This window comes from Rattus norvegicus, chromosome 19 (genome assembly GCF_036323735.1).
Source record: "Rattus norvegicus strain BN/NHsdMcwi chromosome 19, GRCr8, whole genome shotgun sequence".
Lineage (NCBI taxonomy): Eukaryota > Metazoa > Chordata > Mammalia > Rodentia > Muridae > Rattus > Rattus norvegicus.
In genome coordinates, this window is record NC_086037.1 from 59,439,443 (window position 1) to 59,458,021 (window position 18,579).

The 18,579-nt window shown below is 45.6% G+C and overlaps 1 protein-coding gene and 1 long non-coding RNA gene across 9 annotated transcripts in view; both read left to right on the forward strand.

Annotated features, from left to right (window-relative positions):
- The window catches only part of LOC134483378 (uncharacterized), a 32,175-nt gene extending 17,581 nt beyond the window's left edge, over positions 1-14,594 (forward strand). Inside the window, exon 2 of the long non-coding RNA XR_010060250.1 lies at positions 673-14,594. This is a non-coding gene — a long non-coding RNA (uncharacterized LOC134483378). The remainder of the gene's footprint in view (positions 1-672) is intronic.
- The window catches only part of Wwox (WW domain-containing oxidoreductase), a 930,922-nt gene that overhangs the window by 101,041 nt on the left and 811,302 nt on the right, over positions 1-18,579 (forward strand). The gene's annotated exons all lie outside the window — the stretch shown is intronic.

The following is an 18,579-nucleotide window of genomic DNA, read 5'->3' on the forward strand; positions in this document are numbered from 1 at the left end:
GGTTACCAGAGAAAGTAGGTTCTGACATAGATATCCAGTGATTGGTAAGTTGGCAAAGAAGAAGGATGGGAAAAAGCATACTGCAGTCAGAGTGTACCCTGGATAAAGACCTATAGCTCTGGGGCATGGGGCTTTGGGGCGACTACTGCTTCTGGCAGCACTTGCCACACAGGTTAGCAGTTACTTCTGCAGAGGGCACTGGGGATAGTGGAGAGGTAGTTGTCGGTGGCAGGTGATGGAGGCGAATGCCCACAGAAGCAGGGGCCAGAGAAGGAAGAGCAAGGGTGTCAGATGCATTAGGGCATGACCTTTTAAGTGTGGAGTGGAGGAGAGAAAGAGGAGGGAGGAAGAGGAGAAGAGGAAGGGGAGGAAATTTGGCTCTCTTGGGTTAGATGCACCCGTGAGGTTGCCCTAGGGAGCAGGAGGTACCTCAGACTTGATGCACAGTATAGAGAAGGCTGTAGACTGCTGTCCCTTCCCCTCAGCATCTAGGTGAAGTCAGACTCTGTTGTCAGAGACAGACCATGCCACTTTGTGTGGTGAGGTGGGGAATCCTGCAGTAGGTACCCTTTTCAGTTAGCGAGTCACCTCAAGAAAGATAGCAGGTTAAGGAGCCTGGGTCGATGTCTGACCCTCTGTACTCTCTAACCCGAAGACTCATTTGTCTCCTAGGTTGGAAACAGACAGGAAGGAGCAGGCTTTGCTGTCACAAGTCGCTGTTGTGTTCCTGTGTACCCACACCCACACTCCTTACCGGCTGGGCGCCTCAGGCTCATGAGAGCAATCCCATCAGCAGCAAGACTGACCAGGGGATTCAGGGCAGATGGTTTAATTTTAGGTTGTTTTCTTTTTTCCTTCTCCAAAATCAGAATATTTTACTATTCTCCATGCCAAAAAAAAAAAAGTCATTATGTATAACAATATCAATTAATTCCTTTATTTTAAAGGTATATTTGAGGGCATTGTGGGAAAGTCATATATATGTATACATATACATATACATATACATATACATATACATATACATATACATATACATATACATATACATATACATATACATATACATATACATATACATATACATATACATCTCCTTGCGCTTATATCTGTTTCCAGCTCTGCTCATCTGATTGGCTTGATCATATATCAGTGTTCTATTCCCCTGTGGAACTAGGACTAAGCTTATGTTAGTGGATGTTTCCTATGATAATCTAAGTGAAAGCAAATCACTCTAATTACCAAAATCTGTCTTTGATAATAAATTGAGAGAAGCGAGACAGAAATAGCATTTGAGTAATGCTTTGCCCTTCTGTCTCTAGACCTGGAAACAAATGTTCTGGAATTGATACATTCTTAGTCCTTTAGGAACCATGAAAATATGCTCTTATGTATATATGAATTGGCCAGAACTGCATATTTATTAAGAAGTGTGACCCTTAGGACCAGAGAAGTCAAATTAAATCTCATAAAAAATCTGCTATGGAAAATGAATAAGTGACACCATTTTTTTTCCTTTCAGGGTCTACTTATTAATTTTGTCATGTTTAATATGTTATAGTTGCAAACAAAGGCATAAATGTGTGCGTTCATTCCTAATTAATTTATGTAATTGGGTTTTATAAATTTAGGTGTTTAGGAAGCTGTGCACAACACACCCCATTTACTGTGTGCTGTAGCCAATAAATGCATAATAGAAAGAAATACAGTTTGAAGCTCACTTCAGTGGTAAATATAGATTAGTTGTAAATGATATCTTTGTAATGTTTATTTTAAGTTTTGCAATGCTGCAGATTTTCTCAACATACCAATTAATGTTCTTATTTGAAATAATGAGTAGTTAATGGCTATAAATTTGAAGTATTCTGTCTCTGACAATTAGAAGGTCTCTTAAAGCTTTTGTTCAGCTTTCCGCATGCCCCTTGTATAAGTAGCCGTCAGGCACCGGGGAAGGAAGGTATACACTTAAAATATGGGGGATAATTTTATGGCCCATATTTTGGGTGGCTTGTTTCATATACTTTGGTGCATCTTGGGTGTGCCACTTCTGCGTGTGTGGGTGCTAAGGGTGTTATGTGTGCACGCGTGTTAGTGTGTGTGGAGGCCAGAAGCCAACACTGGGCGTTGCTCCTTAAGTGTGCTTCGGGCTCAGCTGAACAGGCAGTTAGTTCAGGGATCTGCCTGTGTCCACCTCCTCAGCCCCAGAATTCCCAGTAAACTCCACTGTGCCCAGCTTGTTACCTGTGGGCCAGGTCCTCATGCTTGGGCAGGAAGTGCTCTAGTAACCAGGCTCTCTGGCCAATCCTAATTTCTGTTTCTGTAACGTGTGCTTCCTTCCTATTTTGTGCTAAAGAGGCAGTGAATGAGTTGACAAATCTGGAAGACATCTGGGAATTTTCCAAATAGGTTGTAAATGATAACATGTACATTAATACGCCGAGGCAAAACTAGTAAGCGTTTATCAAGTCTGTTGTCGCGGTGTGATGGTGACATTGTGATGGAGATGTCAGTGTACTGGAAAGACTGTGGGCTTCAGCCTGGCCACGTGAATGGCTTTGTCTTGTGCTACCGACAGCTTCCTCTTCTTTTCTGGGCATAAACTCAGAAACCCGATGCTGTGCACTTCCAAATCCACGGCTTTGTCTGGTGTTCAGTCCTTCTTTACGGATGTGTTTAAACATCAGGAATTGTGTCTAGCCAAGGTGAAACACCATCCTCTTTGACAGACAGCGACACAAGGAGCACTTTGAATACCGAGTTGCATGCCTTTGAGACCTTGTTGGATTCACTGCGTCCATCGCAAACATCCACCAGGGGAGGGCAGACGTGTGAGGCCAACTGAGTGTTCCTTTGTCCATTCTGTTTTGTGTGTTACAGGTGAAAGGAGAATGTTGGATTTGCTTATGAAAGTAAGCACTTGCAAGCCTTATAAAAAAAGCATTGAATAATCACATATAAGAATAAATACTGTATGTGGAATAAGTGTTGTGGATCGTGTCTGTGATGAAATATGCATGCCTTTCCAAGGCTAAGACCCTCATAATTCATTCATAAGTTGCATGCCTCACCTTACACACCGGTAGCAGAATTGTAATTTTCTTCATCCTTTCTGAAGATTTTGTCACATAGGTTAAGGAACAAAGAAGAAAGGTAAACTTTTCTAAAATAGCAGGATGCTATTGAGAGGTAACTGGGGGTAAGGGGAGGGGTGGGACTGTTAGAGAAAAGCCAAAAGTATGTGTGCTGGGGGCTTGGATTCCTGACGATGCTGGGGCAATGGTGTGTGGGCTGAAGTGGCAGGCGCCAAGCTTCGTGTGTTCTGTCATGTCACGACAGAAATCATTACGAGCGTGATAGGTTTATTTATAAAGGCTGGCTTCAATATTCAAAGTACATCCATCGCCGCATTCCTCACTTCGAGCCAGGCTGTGGATCAAGATGAAAGAAAAATTAAATCGTGTATTGAAGAGCTGTTAATTGAGCTGTGCTGTATTTAACGGGGAAGCACCGGCTTCGGGCAGTCGATAGCACTGAGGGTTTTTTTAATGTGCTGCATCATGAGACTGTCAGCTTGCTTTGGAGAATGCAAACAGGGCTAACGACAAACCCCTGCAAACGCGATCCTCACTGCTAGTCTCCTCAGAGAAAAGAACGTCCATTCATCTGCACACGCGACTCCACACGCACACGCTCATGGGGGAACGAAGCCCCCTGTAGTTTCTCCCTGGAGGTCTAATGACATTACTTAGTCACTAGAATGAGTCTTTTCTGGGGCACATTTTAAGGTTTTTAGTGTGAGGCCTCATACAATCTTAGATTTCCCCCCCTCCCCTCCTTAATCAATGTAAATTCAATTGCATTTCAGAAGGGGATAAAGGCTATTTTCTCCTCTCTAATATCTGTTTAAAAATGTTAGGCCTACTCTGTTATAATTCTCAAAAGTGGCCTATCAGTGGTTTAATACGTTATCTCTTTTCTCTAAGGCAGTGTTAATTTTCCTTTGTAGTTAATCTATCCTGCTACCAAATTTAGTGTATTTATCGTTAAAGATTCTCTTAAGCACTAAGTGATTTAAGTACATCTGGGATAAAGTGTCCCTGACTTTAACTCTGAAACAAATTTTACTTCTTTCATTCTCTCCTCTGATAAATCCATAGTAACCGGAGGCATTTCTAGAACTCTGGACAATTTGGGCTTCTATGTTTGATTAAAGATATTTTGGATACCCCAACTGAGAAGCTGCAGGGGTTTATTTTTGGTTCTGACCCTTCCACTGCTCAATAGGAAGGACAGAGACTATGGATTTAGTTCTCATGCGGCGGACTTCCCCTGAGTCCTCAGGAGCACTCCTTCTCAGAATCTTCTTGTGGCTGTTACGTGGTGTCTCATGTGATAGGAAGTGCACAGACAAGACATCAGGGGCTTTTCCCATCTGTCTGACTGTCCGTCCATCCATCCATCCATCCATCCATCCATCCATCCATCCATCCATCCATCCATCTTTTCATCTATTCACTTCTTCGTTATGTCTGTCCTGGGGGCCTCCTTTGTTCTCAGCACTGCCCTTGTCACGTTGTTGGGCGTGGGAGGTTTGGCTGGGGGAGGTGACATTTTAGCCTGGGTGCAGGAAAGGCCAGGCAGATAGGAGGGCACAGCCCAGTAAATCACCAGGCATCTAGAAGGCTCCAAAGCTGTGGGCAGTTAATGCTCTTGCAGCTACATCTTTGAGACCTCTGTTCAGATGCCCTGGGCATAGTGGCAACCCGAGAGCTTGGAAAGATAGAGAGTTCGGCTGTGCCCAGAGGCGAGAGCTAGTTCTGTTAGCAAGACTATCATGAGCTGTTTCAGGAGAGTTGAGGGTGCGTGTGGGAATGCAGATGGGAGGATTGAGGATGCCTATGGAAAACACAGATGGCTGATGGGGAACCAGGAACAGACCAGGCTGTTCTGGAGTTAGTGTCAGCCTGGAGAGGAGAGAACAGCAGGAAAAGACATGAAGAAGAGTTGTTTGGTGTTGTAGTTGAGGGGAAGTCACACAACATTTGAAGAGTAGTTTATTTACAGTCATTTACAGGCATCTGACCTCTCTGAACTTCTCTGTGATGGATGCTGCTGGCTAGATGCCTTATGTTCCCAGCACATAATCATAGCTGACTATATGTATCTGATCTTCTTTATTTATTGGTCCATTTTGAAAAGGTCAGAGAGGCTGACTGAAGGGCAGCCTGACAGAAGGCATCCCTGCCCAGTCCCAACCTTAGTCCGGAGGCCAGCTTCTGGTGTAGCTGCAGACCTGTTAGCTGGCTGATTTTTTGTTTGTTTGTTTGTTTGTTTGTTCTTGTTAGTCAGGACTGTCACAAAAGGCAGGCTCACTGCCTAGAAAAGAAGACTGCACTCTCACTTTGAAGGTAGAAGCTGATGGTTAATCCTGGTAGGAAAAGAAGTACCAGGCCATGGTAACGAGGGTTCTAGGAGTACTCAGGTCCCAAGAATGGTGGCGATTTGCCAGGGCAAAATGGAGTAATGAGTCCTTCTTCGATGACCTGCAGAGCATGTCCTGGATTCTACAGGCAGACTTTATCTGGATTTGAATTTTGTAGAGAAGGGTGTGTCCACTTCTTCTAGGCCTCTCCTGGTGAGCTGCTGAGAGGCCTTCTCTCTCGATGCAGTTCTAGTTTTAATACAAGACAGACGATGCCCAACATGTCTGTGCCTGAGGAGCACAGGCGTTTAGAACAAACGACTTACGAGAGATCCTATAGCATTAGAAGAGAAGCCAGCCAGATGACAAAGAATTGGGGCACAATGATGAACTTCTAGAGACAGACCCAGATCTTTGTGATGTCACACACACACACACACACACACACACACACACACACACAGAGTGTGCCTTATTTCTTAACAGGATATTTGAGCAGAAGGGAGGCAGGGTCTTTTGTTCTTTAAGTTTGTCAGGGATCCAGCCTGACTTATTAATCTCTAACACAGTTTCTGGTAGGTCTAGCACTAGGAAGGGAACATGGAAGGCTAGTTACTTTTGTTTCCACTGCAGTTCATACGTGGAGAAAAATCTGTGGACAGATTGACTTCGAAAGGACAGGAGAATACAGCCCTACTATGTGCCCTAATGAAGCCAAGAACTGGGACAATTGTGAGCAGATGTTATTGTCTGTCACACGTCAGTGGAAGTGGCATCCATTTTTAATGTGACTGAGAAAAATAATTGGTTAGATATCGCAGGATTTTTTTTTTTTTTTGGTAGAGGGTGAAAAACAGCTTGCAAATGGGAAGGGGGGGTAAAAAGACCTGGTGTAGCCCCTATATTTTAAACAGAAGGAAAAGATGACATCGGGGACCAGAAACAGAAATTTCACTTCTGTGCTGTGACAAATACCAGGGAGATGTAATTGCAAAATGAAGCTGCAAATGTCTCATCCAGGAGCCAGGTAACAACCTGCTTGGCTTCATAAAGAAAGAATAATATCCAATTAGACTAAGTGTATTCGGTACGTGAGTGACAAGCCCCGGAGACCTCAGGGCCTCTGGGGCCCCCAGGGCGGTTTCAGGAGGCTGTCTCCAGACCTGTCCGGGGCGTGAGCATGTCACACTGTGCCCTGTGCCTCCCAGCACACTGCCACGGCTCTTCCGAGGAAAGAAATGAGGTGCACATTGGGTGGGGGTATCTACCATTCTCAACCATTAGGACACAGGCCCTTTGCCCACCAGATTATCCTTGCTGCTCTGCTACTCATGACCTGTGCATGCAGGGCTTGTGGTAGGGGCCATGTCCTCAGGTCTCAGAGTCCCTGTGTTCCCAAAGTCGCTGTGACTTCTCACGCTAGGGTGTCGAGTATTGCATAGGTCAGTTCCAAGTCCTGGCTTCATCAGAACCTCCTTGTGTGACCTCTGACCAAGCACTGATGCCCTGTAACTTTCCATTTTCCAAATCTTCAAAATATGGGGTGTAATTGTTCCTCATCCCTAGAGTCTTTGTAAGGGGAGGGTCTCGATGAGCTCAGTGCTTGAGTCTCAGTGGGTGTCACAGCTATGATCAGTCCTCATCACCAGCATCTACAGCCCTGTCACCCTCTATCCACTTGTAGGTTCTCCTGGACCCTAGACCTCCAGGATCCTTCCTCAGTCATACCTATTGGCTCCACTAGTGATGCTTTTAACTGCCACACTTAGAACTTGGTAAGATCCCCGAGTCTACGGTGAAGTTGCCAGCCTTCTTCAGCAGGCAAGTCCAGGTCTCTGTTTATCAGAACTTTTCATTTCCAGCCACGCCCCCAGCAGGTTTAGCCTGCATTCTCTTCATGGTTTGATTTAATGGTTTTCGTTAGTGAGATGCCTTGTTAGTGCAAAAGTAAGTTGACTGTGAATAGTCAGTAAACTGTAGGGAGAGCCAAGCAAGCGCTCCCAGTGTCAGGCAAGAGGGGAGGGTGTGGCTCCATGTGTTTTACTTTTATCCTGATGACAGATTTGGCACTGCACCACATTCAAACAGGTTTGTATGAGAGATGTCCTATTGGAAGGTATTTCATGCAGTGTGGGGCCGTAAGCACCAGGCAAGCAAGCAAGCAATTGTTTCACTCATTCACACAGGATGTTTTCATGTGCAGAGGCCCAGGGAGAAGTCATTCTGGAGGTTGTGGGACCTCATCTTCTGTACCTGGCAGGTTCTGAAGTGGGTGGAGGAGCTGGGAATGGAGTATGGTCAAGCAACTACCCCAGTCTTCCAGAATGCAGGAGCCAATTCAGCTGGTTTGGAATTTCATCTGCCAATTCGTTTCTTGAAAATTTGGGATTTCAGCTGTAGCCTCCTCTCCCCAGGGAAACAGAGGCAAAGGGTCCCACCTTACCCAACAACTCAGGTATTTACCATTCCCCTTCTCCCTCTCCTTGCTATTTAGTTATGTGGATGGTTCACCAGAGCACCCAGGCATGTGAGGAAGGCTAGGGCTGTTTGGGGCCAGATGTCACAGCTTGCCTGTGTTAGACGACAACCAGTTCTTTATCTGATTCTCCTGTGAACCAGTATGTAGACCACTTTCCTTCCCCGCAAGCCGTGGTGATGTAATGAAATCTATGATCCTCACACTGAGGCTGGAAGGTTTTCTCCAGATTCATGATTCATAGAATGGTCTTCATTCCAGAAAGCAGAGGGGAAGGGGGCACTTGGGGGGCAAGTCCGTTCACAGGGTGTCTGTGTCTTCTCTGTGCTGTGGTGGTGCAAGGACACATACCCACAGTCATGTGCAGTCTGTGGAGACAGTGATTTGTATTCATTAGAGTTTTTTTGAGTCTAATTGTTTTAAATCTGCCACTTTTGTTTGTTAAAGATACGGATGTCTGGCCATATAGGAAAGCGAGGTGAATTTATTGTTGCAATTAGGTGCTTCACAATTTGAAAACTTATCACTTAAATTGGTGGAGTGTCACTTTGCTGCAACTTGATGTTCAGAAGTCCTCAGAGCCCAGGGCTGATCTCACGTGCAATTTAGCAAGATCTCAGTGAGACGAGGCAAGTCGCACTTGACAAGACACAGAGAAACACACTGAGATGGATTTTTCCAATGCCCTCCTCCATGGTAGAGTAGGTGGAAGGCGGGTAGACCACAGATTGATTTCTGTGTGACTGGTAAGTTAAGTAGAGTGAAGTTTAAAAAAAATAAGGACCATTGGATTTGAAGTTGCCTCATGTCAGGATACGCTGAAGAAGTTACTTAATATGCTAATATGAATCTAGACGGACGATGCTTATTTCTCCCTCTATGCTAATTTGTGTTGTCTGCGTATCTCTGCGCCAGGAGAACAAGTTGTCATTTATTACCACAAAGTGATATCCTCACAGTGTAAGAGAGAGAGAGCTAGCAAAACACACAGACTGGCATCAACAACCAGCGGGATCAGAATCGACACAAGCTGCGTGTGTTTCGCAGCTGGGCTTCTCTTTAATGTGACTTTAAACTGTCGCAGCCCCACGGTGATGGAAGGGCCCTCAGAGCCTGTCCCCCCTGATCATATTCCTCATCTGCACAACTTAATTCTTTAACTGGATGCGTCTCAGCTTTGCAAATGACAGCGTTCGTTGTTTTACATTCTCCCCAACTTTGGGAAGAGTCATTTGACTACCAGGTAAATACATCTGCACTGCCACAGGGGGATGACGTGTCAGGGGTAGTGGAGACTCACCATAGAACCTCCTCTACCCTTCTTTTTAACTCTCATCTCATTTATTTATTTATTCATTCATTTGTGTGTGTGTGTGTGTGTGTGTGTGTGTGTGTGTGTGTGTGTGTGTACACTCATATTGGGGAAGATGTCTGGAGGTTATGAGGATGGTTTGTGAGAATCAGTTTTCTCCTTACCCAGGCGGGCTTCAGGGATTCAGATCCGGTCACCAGGGTCTTGACCACTGGGCCATCTTGCTGGCCCGGTTTTCTCCCCTCTTGCTTTGTCCTTCCTCTTGACTGTGGTGATGGCCGTGTGTGTCCACACATCCGTTAAAAGCTGTTGAGTCGTACATTTTAAGTGGGTGAAGCATATGTGAACTACATCTATCTGAAGCTGCACTATTTTTAGAAAAAGTACCCCTTGAATTGTCTTCAGTAGAAAATGCTCTGGAGACTATATTTTGATTAATTCAAAATTAATTTATGATGGGTTCTCCAATGGCATGTGCAGACACGAGAGGTGTTTGCACAAGCTTATTTGAGATGTTCATTCAAATTCTCTACCAAATGCTGCGTACAACATGTTATGGTTTTGCTTGGTATGTTTTTCAGTTGGGGGTTATATAGTTTTTGGGGGTTGGGGTTATATTCGATATCAGCAGATCCAATGCGCTATATTATGGAGTCATCCATCCACGCAGAAATTATAACATTACCTTATACTTCTGATTGCACACACCGCCATATATAGAGCTTTTCGATGTCCCCTGTACAACTTTGCAAAGCAAACCATGCTTGTTCAGTTGCAGTAACGACCAAACTGAACAACCCCCTGTGACAGTTGCAGCCTTTGGTCCCAACTATATGACAGGAGTGACTGACAGACAAGCCCCCCACACCTCTGTATATTCTGCTGCTTCCTCAGCAGCCTGCCCTTGATTTTTTTTCCCCCCTCAGGTCAGAGGTTGGAATCCTCAGTTCATTTTTACCATCCCGTTGAACTCAGCAGTCTCACGTTGTAGGTGTTTTAACCTGTGACTGTCTGTGAATATTCATTCATTTGAAGTGTGCTTAGTGTTTTGTTTTGTTCTTTTTTTCTGTATGATGCTGAGAGTGAGAAGGGCGTTTATATGTCCCATGATATTGAAACGTTTCCAGGTCACCTGACGAATGCTGAGGCCAACAGAAAGGCTGGGACAATAAACATCCCCACTCTGGAGTGTGAGAGCAGGCAGTGCAGCTACGGGCAGTGCGCGGCCAGGTGGGAGTGATCTTCTCATCAGGAACTGTTTTTTTTTTTTTTTTTTATTAACTTGAGTATTTCTTATATACATTTCGAGTGTTATTCCCTTTCCCGGTTTCTGGGCAAACATCCCCCTCCTCCCTCCCCTTCCTTATGGGTGTTCCCCTCCCAACCCTCCCCCCATTGCCGCTCTCCCCCCAACAGACTAGTTCACTGGGGGTTCAGTCTTAGCAGGACCCAGGGCATCAGGAACTGTTCTTACATCTCTCTCTCTCTCTCTCTCCTCTCCAGTCCCGTCTCCTCTCCCTCCTTCCCTCCCCCTTCCCTCCCCACCCACTCCCTCCCTTCCTTCCATAAACTCTGGTAGTTTCTTTTGGGCTCATTCAAATACCAGGATTGAAATTATCTATTGAAAACCTTAACTTTATTACTAGAAGCTAGAAACCTTTATCTAACGTGTTTTTAATTTACTTCATTTTGGCCTTCTCATGCCACGTACATTTAGATTCCTTAATTTCTCTTTCTCATCTAAATGTACAGCGAGTGTGTCTTCAAGCAGGTGAGCCCCGGAACTGGCTTTATTTCTATATATCATACCACCAAGTTAAGCTTGATTCATTTGGATTTTTTTTTTTTAAATCTCCAGAGCTTTGAGAATGACTTTGAAACGTTCTCTACTTTTGGAGCTTAGAGAAAATAAATCTCGAATGTGCTCCTTATTAATTCACCTGCTTGGGAAGTAGAGATTAAAGGGTTTGTTGGGGTTTTCATATTTTCTCCGATTTCTGTTTGTACTGGAGCAAACTGCACTTTGCACGGAGTGGCTGAACCTTCATAAAACACAAAGATTCCATTATTGAGATGTGGAGAACTAGGGGCAGGGCTGTGTTATAAACAGGCCTAGAACTTCCCATGGAGCTGTCCTGTGTGAGCCGTGAAGGACTTGGTACAGTATTTAATTAGGTGAGCAGTGGACTCAGAGTGGGACCAGAGGCATTTTCTGAGGAAACAAAAGCTTTGCTTGGCTCCCCTCAGAAGGTATTTTGAGTGGAGTAAGCGAATAAAAGGGAGCGGATAAGGAAGGGATTTCCTTTGCAGAGAGACAGAAGCTGCTTCTCTACTCTTTCCTATCCGGGGATCTAGGAACCCATGGCTGCTCATCAGGTTCTCTGGAACTGAGAAAACGCAGGGCACAGCGCAGCCTTGCAGTCGCCTGGCCGCTCTCCCTGATCTGGTGTTCCTGTGCCACCCCACAGTGGGAAAGCTTGTGATTTGTTTTTGACACATTTCTCTTTGATTTCATACTCTCATTCATACAGGTCTCGCCTTCCTCCAGTGCCTTCTTGGCACGGCCGACTCTGTGTGTTCAATTTGGGTAATTTTTCACTGCTCACTGAGTTTCCTTAATACATAATCTCTTTCCTTAACACTTTCGCTGTCTTCCAAGCCAGCAGTATAAAGATGGCGCCAGAGGGGTGGAACTTAAACCTTGTGCCAAGACCAGAAAGGTCAAGGTTCACGAGGTCCCCAAACACCCCACAGATTTACATCACTGGCCTTCCCTCTGCAGGCCGCCAGTGTAGAACATTCACGATTCACCAGAAGTCATGGTGTGACTTGGAGCAGTGGCCTTATTTTCTTTGCTTGAGGGCTAAGATGGCCACAGGGAAAGAAGCCGGCCAGATCCTAGAGGGCCAAGGGGGCAACACTGTCTCTTAGAAAGCTTGCGGGAAGCCAAGAGTTTTACAGCTCATTACCAACATGGATTTATTCAGGGCCAGGGGGCCCTACCTGCACCTTATTAGAAGTGAGTTTGGCTGTGACAGCATGGGATGAGAGTGAGGAAGGGAGGGAGGAGGAAAAGAGCCCCACCAGGTACAACATAGCTTGGGATAGATAACAGGTCTAGAATCTTTCATGTCCTATAAAGGACGTGCCGATCACTAGCTGAGAGGAAGGTGGGGAAGGAAGACGCGGCAAGCAACAGTCAGCTTCTTTGTAACGAAAGGGTGAAAAGACATCTCTTTTTTTGCAGACACGTTGCTGGCGGGACCTGTTAACTTTAGGCGTAGGCCAAGTGTCAAGCCTGGAGAGAGACGACCAGTGAGCAGCTCCCTCCTGCCATTTAATCAGCCCGCTGCTCCTCCGTATTTATAGCCCTGGAGAGGTCGGCCCATTGTTAGAAGGCTGAATTGTGATACTCAGCAGTTTACTCCTTAGGAGCTGGAAGCATTTCTCCATGGTGAATTTGTAATATTAATTGGCCATGTCAGCTCATGACAAATGTAGTGACATCTATTTCAAGTATTTCAGTTTTATGGTGCTGAAAAAGTGACACACGCTCGAGATAAGTAATCTCACAAAAAAGATCTTCGCACTCGCCGGTATGGTGCTTCCAGAATGCTCTCAGAGGAGCCGCGTGTAGGCTCTGTGTTCCACGGGCTGTCCCCTTCCTTTGCTAAGGCTGAGGGGAGAAGGAAGGAGGCGTACGGCCTCTGGAGATTCTGGCCGAGTTCTTCTGGAGACCGAAGCTTGAAGGAACACTTGTGACGCAGTTGTTACCTGATGTGGGTCGTGCTGCTGCTTGGTCAGACCTGTCAGGATAAGATAGGAGTGCCTTTCTCAATGTGTGGTTGGTTATTAGCCAGAGTGACTCCACACCTCTTCCTGACCTAAGGGGTTACCTGACCACATCTGGATCTATTTTGGTTATCATACTTTAGAGAAGAAAGGGTTTCTAGTTGCATTCAGTGTATTGGGAATGTTGCAGTGATCAGCCTGCTCCGAAAGACAGAAACACCAAGGCTAAGAGAGCCCGTGCTCACGTGGAATGTGTCCCTGGCACTTCTAAACGCAGCATAGATGGTCAGTGGCACACTGGGCGTAGGAGGATAAAGGAAGCCAGCAAGCCACCAAATGAAGGGACTGGAGATGGGGAAAGTGTCCAGGACACCCTGGTGTCCACACAGGAGTCAGGAGATCAGCAGGAAGGCAGGGTGTTGGAATTCCGTGCAGAGACCTGGCGGGAGGGTGCCTGTGCCCCAGCTGTGAGGACACATCTGCTAGTGTAGCTGGGAAACGGTTTTCATGTGGCTAGTGTGACTGCAGACTCCAACACTGCAGGGCAGCAACACTACAGCTCGAATGGGCAGAGCACGGCCTCAGATGTAGTGCTGTTCTGTGGTAGAGGAAGAAGCTGAGGTCTAAATGGGTGAAGCTGTGTGCATTTATCAGTAGAAGGACGGGGACCAGAAGATCTCTGCACAATCTCCCTTCTTCATAAAGAGTAGGCCATTTTGAGATGATCACCCCAAATTCTATCGCGAATGCTAGTGCTTGTCCACAAGATTCTTAATAAATAAATAAATAAATAACTAACTGACAGGCCCCAAAGAAGGAAAATAGATCTGTTTGGGATTCTGCCCTTTCTTCCTCAGCCTGTGTTACTAACTCCATACAGAAAGATGTTTAATAGCTGCCCGGCATCCGAATGGAAATGCAGCCATCATTTATCTAACCGATCCCCAGTTGCTGGAGATACAGGCTGTCCACATCCTTTCCCTCCCTTGTGAAGGGAACAGCAGCAAAAGCACACAGCAGCCAGCAGTTTGTAGGCCTGCTCCTTCCAGGGTAAGACCCTCTGGCGGTCCTGAGGTAGCCTATTCACTCACCCCCTTGAAAGATGGCAATGCAATCTCCATGTCTTCCCTGAGAACCAGGCACATTTACCAATCAAGGCTGTGAAGGGAAAAGCTGGAAGGCCTCTCCCTGTGTGCTTCCTTCATTGTTAGCGAAGCTGAACTCTTTTTTTGTGGATTTATTAATACTTTTTATTCTGTAGATAGCCTTTTCTTGTCCTGGGTTAATATCTATCTGGATGACTCTACATTTATGGACAATAAGGACGTTTGCATATCTGGGTACTAAGATGTTAGCATATTTCCATACTTGGGTCTTAAGATGGTAGCCATCACTGAGTCTCTCACGAGGATTTCTCACAGACATTTTTCTTTTCATTTTATGTTCGAATCCAGTGACCAGCCTCAGCAGCTGTGCTCTCTGCTGCTTGTTTGTTTGAAAACACTTCCTTTGTGACATCCAGTGCACTTGCATGCCTTTGGTTAGCCAATCCCCAAGCCCCCTTGTTTAGTCCTCCCCTACCCCACCCCTCCTTCAGTTAGCCCTCCCCCAACCCCTCCCCTTATTCCTAACCTCAGTCGCTTCTTCCTGAATTGTCTGTCTTGTACATTCGTTGTGATTATTAGCGGTCTTAATTGTTCCGATTTATGGGTTTCTTCCTGACTGTCCATCTCTTTGAATTCTACCCCATGCTCTGGTTCTTAGAATTTGATTAACTTCTGCAGCCTGTGCCAAATATTAGCATATTGTCCCCTGTCTCTACCCACGTCTTCAAAAAAGTAAACAGCTGTGCCACTGCCATCACGGTTCCTGCTTCTTCTGCATTGAAAGGACAGACAGTAATAGAGATAGAAAAACGCCAAATAGAGAACAATGGAAAACAAAACCGTATTTTGACTCCTTGTGCAATGAGGGACTGTGCACACTACTTCACAATGATCTCTTCTTAAGCTGTCTTCAGGTCTCCTTCACATGTGGGACGAGTGGAGGGGAGGGGTTCTCAGGCTCTTAGAGGTGAACCTTGTGGAGTACTACGCTCAAATTCTGCACTCCAGGCTTGAGTTTAAATTATACTCAGTTTGCACCATGCAAACCGCGCTGCCTCCCGTGACCTCAAGGAGAAGGGTGCTTTGAGTCTCCATATCTGACATAAAAGGCCTTCTGTCGGAAATCTTCACATTCTCAGCAGTGCGGTGGAATCGGCAGGGTTAACCTATGACTCTCCTTGCCCGGCCTAGAAATTGCTAAAAGGAATGTGCTCCCTACCAAGAGATCTCGAGACTTTTGCTGTGTGGCCGAGGTTTCACACCTGAGGTTTCGTCCTTATGCCACTCCAGTGGACAATGACAGGAAACAAAGGTGTGCATCCAGATTCGTCCATTGTCACACTGAGTAGGGGATGAAGGCCAGGCCTGGCCCTGCTATGGTTCCAGCTGCTGGGCACATTGGCCAAAGGGCATGGCAGTGTGTCAAAGGCGAAGGAAAGTTTCTACCAACTAGCAGGCTCTGCTGAGAGCTGCTCCCACATGTTAGGTCCCTTACACCTTATAGACCTTCCTGCACTTGTAAGTAAGGCTTAAAGAGAAATGACTTTGGATACCATATTATTATCATTTATTATTGTTATTATTATTTTTAATTATTTTGGTATATCTGTGTGTATGTCTCTCTCTGTGTGTATGTGTATGTTTCTGTGTGTATGTATGCTTGTGCATGTGCATTTGTGTGCACTTGCTTGTGTTTATGTAGGTCACAGGACAGCTTGGTACCATTCTCTCCTTCCTCTGTGGATCCTGAAGATTGAACTCATGTCCCAGGGCCTCTGTGCCCAGTGCCTTTACCTCCTCACTGACCAACAGTGAGCACTAATATTAGTCAACCGTCTGCTTCTATTCACCTCTGTTAGTTCAAGTGCCAATGGCCACCCTTTCTGTTACCGTCTTTCCCGCAGGTACCTTCTGTCTGTTTGCAGTCACTGCCAGTGACCTCCGAACATGGCTAAGGAATCAGTTTGTCTGTGGGAGGCTCAGTCTTGCCCACTTTGTGTTTGCCACACGAACCTTTAGCTTTTGTGAGTTGGATGCTCCAAGCTCACAGAATTCCTGGCTGAATGTTAGCAGTCTTTCCAGCACTTGCTGGAATCCCGTCATCCCGACTCAGTTTTACTTGTGAAGCCTAGGCACCTGTGTATATGTCTGTGCCTCGGTTACACCTTCCACCATTTTCATTCACCAGTCACTGGGATGGTTGTGACGAGGCGAACCTAGAACCGTTGGCTTGCTGTGACTGTGTCTGTCGTGCAAATCAAGGTCATGGTTTTTCTCTATGGAGTCATTGGCTTTTATATGTGGTAAATCATGTCTACCCACTGGACCCAAATGTGTATTTCTAGTTTTTATACCAAAGGAAGGACAAATGAGGAGTCACTTGGGTTAACACACACCCCCTGGCACAGTCAAATGGGTGGAACCTTAGGCATCTCTATATTTTGTTTCACCACAAGATGTCACTAGGACACCATACCAACATAGCCAGGAGGTTATCTCTCTGGCTAAGAGACAGTCATCAAAGACCACCTGGCTCTGGCCATGGAGAAATCTTAGTCAAAGCTGCAGGAAGATACTGTCACGAATGCTGGGATCCCATCTCTTGGAGCCTTTATGAGAGAGGGCAGGGCACAGGACGTAAGTTCTTCTCATATAAGTTCATCTTGGAGACCAAAGTGAGGTAGCAGTTGACCCAGGGAAGACATCAGAATAGATTGTGTCTCTGAGTGAAAGTTCATGTGGACCAACAGATATTTTATTCTTTTAGATAAGTCACAATTTCAGGTAACTTAAAAAGTAGACATTTTAGGATTTTTAATTTTGATTTTTTTGGGAGGGATAGTCCATTAGCATAATAAGTTAATCATCCATTAACAAATGTATCATTGAGGTGTGATATAAGTCTCGTCTCCATTCTAGATGTGTGGGAGAAGTTGTATGAGCCTGGAGCTGTGGTAGTTTCGGTGCCTAGCAGCTCTACATCAATACTAGAGTGTTTGAACCTTTGGTGATGGATATACTGAAGTCGAACCTGGGAATGGTGGCACACACCCACAGTCCTAGCACTTGGGAGGCTAAAGGAGGAGGACTGGAAGTCAGAGGCAGTTTGGGTTATACTTTGAGACTCTACCTCAAAATAAATAGCAGTACAGAAGACAGTCAGATGTAGCAAGTATCACCTGTCCTTATTCTTGTACATTGGGCCACTTGTTATCCTCAATTATGCCAGGGTTGGTTCTCATTGAGATATTTGCTGTCTGTTCCTGGAGTACCTGTGTGCCCTAGTTTTATAGCCCCATGGATATTTCCTATACCTGACGCCATGCCTTCTCAACTTGGTTAAATTTAACAGACCAATAGGGATAAACATGGATTTTCCATTGTAAGAATGAAGCTAACTGTCACACTGTCGATACTCAGAAAGTTTTCATAAATCTGTTTCAAGGAAGAAGACCCAGGGGTGGGTCCCAAGCTCTTTATCATCCACCAAGTTTCTCTTTTAAACTGAAGTGAAGAATTAAGGGGCCGCATAGATGGTTCAATGGTTAAGAACACTTGCGGCTGTTACACGGGACCCTAGTTCGATTCCCAGCACCCACACAGTAACTCACACCCGCCAGTAACACCAGTTCTAGGAGACTGGATGCCACTTTCAGCATTCACATATGTGTATGCAGGCAGTGCACTCATATGTTATTTTCTTATTGAACTGGAGGCCCTGCCTCCACATTGTCCTTTACATCTTATAATTTAAAGCATCCCCAATTGGTCAGAACCTTGGTGGTTCTCTGTAGCCTCATCGTTGGCTTTCCAGAACACAGGCTAATCTCCTTAGGGACCAAGTGTTCATTTGCAGTGTCTTTTGGTTTCAGACTCTCAACCTAAATCCTGGGTTTTGGCTTAGTTACATCTCGAGTTTTACTGTCCTTAACTCATATGAGCTGCAGGCCTGCAGACTGCACATACATGTAAGCCACAAGCCTTTAGAGCACAAGGAATCCTGCACAGCTTCACTTTAGGGCAGGCGGTCTGAGCTATGATCCCAGTGCATGGGGGTAGAGGCAGGAGATTGAGTCTGATGCTGGTCTGGGCTACATAGTGAGGCCTTGTCTCCTGAAACTAACCAACTAACCCACCAACCCACCAACCAACTAACCAACCAACCAACCAACCAACTAATCAACCATCCAACCAACCAAATAACCAACCAACCCACCCTTTCCCTTTCCTCTTTGACTCCTGGCTGCTTCGTTCTTCTTCCTCCCTAGAGCAGTCTCAGCCCCTCCCTTGATTTGTTCTTTCTAGTTCAGTATAGCCCAATCTATCCAATATCCACAGGAAATGTTGGAACCAGAGAGAGGCAAGTGTTTGGTCTAAAATCACATTTAGAATGTTCCAGTGAACCTCAGAAAGGCCTGGGTCTGTAGCTCTGTGTCCCCATGGAGTATGCTGCGGGGCAGCAGGGTTGCAG